This window comes from Diceros bicornis, chromosome 3 (genome assembly GCF_020826845.1).
Source record: "Diceros bicornis minor isolate mBicDic1 chromosome 3, mDicBic1.mat.cur, whole genome shotgun sequence".
NCBI lineage: Eukaryota > Metazoa > Chordata > Mammalia > Perissodactyla > Rhinocerotidae > Diceros > Diceros bicornis.
The window spans coordinates 50,773,995-50,779,994 of NC_080742.1; positions in this window are offsets into that span (position 1 = coordinate 50,773,995).

Sequence of the window (6,000 nt, forward strand, 5' to 3'; positions counted from 1 at the left end):
CATTTGGTCAGATAAGAGGCACATTGTCCCACAAGCTATGATTGATAAGATGCAAGCCTATCCAACCCCTAAGAACATGAAAGAGATATAACCTTTTGTAGGTATTTTGGAGTTTTGGAAGACTTTTATTTCCCACTTGGCACAGCACCTCCATCCCTTATGCCATCTGGTAAAGAAAGGGCACATGTAGGACTGGGGATCAGATCAGCTAGCCACCTTTAAGAAGGCAAAAATTACTAGTGAACCAAATTAAAACTCTGGGCATCTCCCAAGCAGAGTTACCATTTGTGTTAGATATGTCTGTGACTCCAGAAGGTATGGGTTGAGGACTGTGGCAGAGACAACAAAAGGGAAGAATACCCGTAGGATTTCGGTCCTAGCTCTGGAAGAGGACAGAAACCCTATATTCTCCCAGATAGCAACAGCTCCTAGCAGTGTACACAATGCTCCTCCAGGTAGAGCCTCTCACATAGGAACAACATATCATGATAAGAAATTCCCTTCCTATCAAGGGATGGGTTGAGAATATATTCTATCGACCCACCTCTGCCATGGCTGAAACTCTCACTTTGACTAAGTGGCATGCCTATTTGCAGCAGAGGAGCACCCTGTCTGCCAGCTCACTGTCTCAGCTAGAAATGTGGGTGTTACTAGGTCCTGTAGAGCATGTAGATCCTCCAAATGCCCCTGACCCGTGGTGGACCCTGTAGCATGTAGAAAGGGAATGGGGGAAATTCCTGCTGATGCCTGGTATACAGATGCCTGGAAACAGAAACAAACCACAGCAGCCAGTGGGCTGAACTCAGAATGGTTTGGCTGGTGATCACTCATGAGCCCTCGCCGTTAACCCTTTGTACTGACAGTTGGGTTATTCTAAAGGGATTAACCCTATGGCTTGGACAATGGAAAGCCAATGGTAGATGATCATGAATAAGCTCTTGTCGGGTCAGGATATATGAAAAGATATTTTGGTTAGCCTGCAAGAGCCTGAGGCAGTCCTCATTGTCTTCTACATCCTGGTTCATAGGGCGCTGACACCCCTTGGCAATCAGGAAGCTGATGTCCTCCCTCAGCTATGAGGCTTAGCAACTGACCCTTCAGTACATAGAGCAGACTGGGTGCATAGAAAGATTGGCCACCATAGTGCCCAGGTGGGATGGCGTATTGCCAGGGATGCCAGATTGCCCTTGAAATACAGCAACTTGGTTAATGCAATAACAACATGTCCTGTGTGTTCTGAAAAATGCCTAAAGGAACTGCCAAAGGAGTCTGGGGCCATTCACTGGAGTTCCCAACTGGTAAGGGATTGGCAAATTGATTATATTGGTCCCCTCCCTCAGAGTGACAGTTCTAAACATGCCTTGGTTTGTGTGGACATCACATCTGGCCTAGCCTAAGCTTTCCCCTGTTGATGTGCAAACCAGGCTGCCACCGTTAGGGGAGTAGAGAAACTGAGGACCATGTACAGATACCCTCATTGAATAGACAGTGATTGGGGGGGGTCACATTTCAAAGGTCATGATATACAAGATTGGGCAAAAGAACCTGACACTCAATGGAGATTCCATCTCCCGTATAACCTGTAAGCAGTAGGGTTAATGGCAAAACTATGGAATATTAAAGCAGCAGATTAAATTACTAACAAGTAAAATCCCATTGGCCGGGTGGACTAAAGTACTGAATAGGCTTTAATACATTTGAATGATCAACCAGTAGGGCCTGTTACCCCATATGCCAGACTGGGAACCCCTGCCGAGACACCCACACCATAAAGATGTGAAAGTCGTGAGAAACAGCCATTGCCCCGACTCTCACCATGGATCAATGTGCTCTGCTGCTGAGAAGACCAAGCCCCATCACACCTGGGAGAGACATTATCTACTGGAATTTGCAATGAAACATCCCACCGGGATGGGTGAGTTACTTCACAACCCTGGGTGAGACAGAACTACTCAGTCTCCACTGGGATCCCATTGGTTGCTGCAAGATGAACCTGTTGAAATTCACTATACCTGGAATGGAACATGTACCATTGAAAGAGGGGAGAAGGTGGGGGTCCTGGTCTGGCATATCCCCCCTACCCAGTCCATCTCCTCATGCCTGACAGTGCTGCCTCCCCCAGCCAACATGTATGGTATATACATCGAGGTCAAGTTCCTAAAGCTGCCAACCTCCCTCTCCTCAAGGCCAGGCGGACATGTTCTGTTTTCCGTTGGTACAATCTTTTGGCTACCATCTTTGTCCCCTCCATTGGCCTGGGGGACATTGTAATATATATAGAAGCAGTTACTAATTTTATCCAGCAAGCCTTAAATGATAGCCAGCAAAACCTGTCCTTCCTGAACACTGAAATATGTCTAATGAGAAAAGCTGTCCTCCAAAATAGAATGGCCTTGGACATTATTACTGCCTCACAAGGAGGCATCTGTGCCATTATCCAAACAGAATGTTATGTGTTCATACCTGATGAGTTTGCTAAGGTAGCATCTTTATTAAATCACATGAGGACACAAGTGAATGGCCTGAGTGATCTGACCCCCAACCTAGGGGACTTAGTAAATCAATGGTTCGAATTATGGGGTTCTTGGTAGAGAAAATTGTTACTTATTTTGGGAATCATCTTAACCTGTATTTTCTCTTGCATGTGCCTATACTGTTGCTATGGTTTCTGCCTCCAGTGCAGCCAGATAGCCACCAAACAAGCCACTCCACACTAGCAAAACCCCTTGCTGACTGCTCAGGGCACATTGCAGAAGAGAGGGGCGCATAAAGCTGTAAAAGCTGGGCACGAGGGGGGCAATGTTGGAGGAGGTCATCAAGAGCAACCAACACACCATTAACATTTTGTTGTATTTTCTTTTAGTCTTTCCTGTATGCCTGTTTATTATAACCTTTATTTGCATGTTTTTTAAAAGAGATGATTACACTGTTGTTTTTAGTTTTGACTTAGAACAGGATGCATACACAGCTTTGTATCCTTCTTTCCATTTAACATAACAAAGGAAGTGTTTTCCCCATTGTTATAAACTTATAAATAATATTTGTTAATGGCTGCAGAATAAGGGATACATTTTTAAAGGTAAGATTTCCAACTCTATTGGGTGCTGTGGGAGATAAATGTATAAAACCAAAAAATAAATGCAGGTTTTCTGAGGACAGTGTTTTTTGTCTCTTTTTATTCTCGGCAGTGACCTTGGTACCTAGACTAATGCCTGGCCCATGATAGGGGCCCTTTAGTAAATAAGAATAAGAATGGATGAATACGTGGAGTCCTAGAAGCCCCCTGGACTCCCTCTCCTAAGCGGCACTGTCCCCTGGTTTGCTATGAACTCATTCTTCATGATGATTGACAAGCAACTTGCTCTCTCTGTGCAATGGTTTCTTCTGTGATCTGTTGCTAAGACACAAGTAAGAGTAAATACATGATTCTTAAAAATAACAATAGGTTTTTAAAAGCACGTGTTTCCCATTTAACACCCTCACAAGCATGTTTTGAAAGCTACAGGGACATCTGAGAATGCTTCAAATTGTTTTTAGAGTTTTTTAGAAATTAGAAAAATTGCAAATTACAATAAAGCCATCTCTGTGATTCTCTGATCCTCGAATATCTAAATATGTTGGAAACTGTGCAAATGAATAAGAAAATGCCCTAGTTTAATGCAAAAATAAATTATAAAAGGTACATTACTTTGTTAGGCCAAAAACTTTGATGCCCAAGAAAACAAGTTAAGACTTTGCCCTGCCCTGGAAGTCTGTGTGTAAAGTTCTGGCAAAGATGGTATCTAGTTAGGTTCCAGGGTCTCATCACCAAGAACGAGGGCAAGATGAGTGGTTCAACCTAAAGACCAAAAACTGATTCATGAGAAATTTCAAATAACAACTGGGCAGACCTGAAAAGATATTTTCTGAAATGCCTAAAATCCTAGTGGAAGGACCCCAGGAGCGAAAATGGATTTTTGCTTATCTAGGAGCCACGACTGAACTTACCCTTGTATTATACTGAGTAATTCTTAGTATGTTGTATTAATGTACTGTCATACTTCTTGTTTGCCCCTCCAAAACCTAAAGCTATATATCCCTATAAATGTCCACAGACCTGTTATATGAGCAAAATTCGACTTTGAATTTGAATATTGAAAACAAATATACTGTGGACAAGAGAAATGTTAAAATTTTAAAACATTTTAAGTACCATTTAGCCTCTTGCATCAGCTCTAGCACAGGAACCCAAGGAAATAAGAAAAGGACATGCATTCCACATTCTCTCTTCTCTCCCAGCCCATAGCTAGACTTCAGACAACACAGGAACTTTCTAGGCTACAGCAAAGGTGAATAGGAGGTTGGGAGATGGAACCCCTGAGGGAAGGCTAAAGGAAGTGGAGAGATTCGATGTGATAAAGAAGAGGAGATAGAGAACTTTTTGGATTTTAAAAATTAATCTTTAATTATGTGAAAGGATGTTTATGCAAGAAGGTGACCTCTTTTTTCCGTCTCTTCTGGGGCAGGTCAAAAGAAAATGGACTTAAGCTGTAGGGGAGTGGGTTTAGGTAGACAGAAGAAGGAATTTCCTGAATGTGGAGGTCATTAAAAACTGGAATGAGTTACTAAGGGAGTCTGTGGACACTCTTCCTCTAGGGAACATTTAAAAATAAGATAAATTTTCATCTGTCAGGGAGAGTTTAGAAGTAATCCAACCAGAAGGCTTCTCAAAGCATTTTCCAGCCCTATAACCTGAAGGCCAAATTCCCTCCAATTTTATTTCTACAGTTAACTAGAAGGGAGATGGATGCCCAAAGCAGGATTCAGGATTTCAGACGCAATAACTAGAGGCTATTGCTTTTTGTTCTACAATAAGACACCACTTTGCATAAAACACTAAAGTCATATTCCTTCCTGAAAATCATGTCAAGAAAAACATTCACTGGGGCCAGCCCAGTGGCGCAAGCGGTTAAGTGCGCGGGCTCCGCTGTGGCGGCCCGGGGTCCGCCGGTTTGGATCCCAGGCGCGCACCGTCGCACCGCTTGTCAGGCCATGCTGTGGCGGCATCCCATGTAAAGTGGAGGAGGATGGGCATGGATGTTAGCCCAGGGCCAGTCTTCCTCAGCAAAAAAAAAAAAGAGGAGGATTGGCAGATGTTAGCTCAGGGCCAAGCTTCCTCACAAAAAAAAAAAGAAGAAAGAGAAAAAAAGAAAAACATTCACAACTCAAAACTTGGCAAACTCACCATTGCTCGGACACCTTCACTTTTGTCCTCGCAAGTACAAAATACCACATCCTCCTCTATGCCTTTTTGTTTCCTTAGGTCTCCCGAGCACACCTTTCCAGTTTTTAAGTTTATCTTTCCCAGACAGTCATTCCAAATATTCCGTTTTACAACTAGTCAGTTTCTCCAGTCTTTAGAAACCTAACCAAATATTTTCCCAGCAATTATTTGGTTGAAAAATCGTACACAGGCACATTCCTTTCTTTTCATTTTCTCCTGAGTTAATCAAGCCAATGGGTGGATTTCCATATGCCCTCCGATGGTGGACTCTCCTGACACTGTGGGTGCTGACATAACACTGTCTCTTGTAATTGACCAGCATTGTTTGAGTTCCCAGGTTTGCCTTTATTTAAATACTTCGAATCTCCTTTGTCTCAGGCCAAAGCAGGAATTTTAAAAGGAACTGATAACCAAACCCTCCTCCATGATCACGGTCCTCCTCCTCTTCATTCTGAACCTCGTTTTTTTTTTTTTTTTTTCTTTTAGCTTCTCCTGCCTCCTTCTCATTCCCTCATGCCCAGGCATTTGTCCAAAGTTCCCTCTGAGTTCTCCGACTCCTTTGTCCAGCAAGAACTCTCTGAATTCAAGTGTAAAGAAAAGGAATTTGGTTTAGGTAAGAAAAGGAGAGACTGGACAGGGGAAAAGGGCAGGAGAAGAGGCTTCAGCCGCTCCAAACGCTGGGCTAGATGCTTTCTAACAGTTCTCTCTTAGGCAGAGACAGAAAAGTCCTTGAAGAA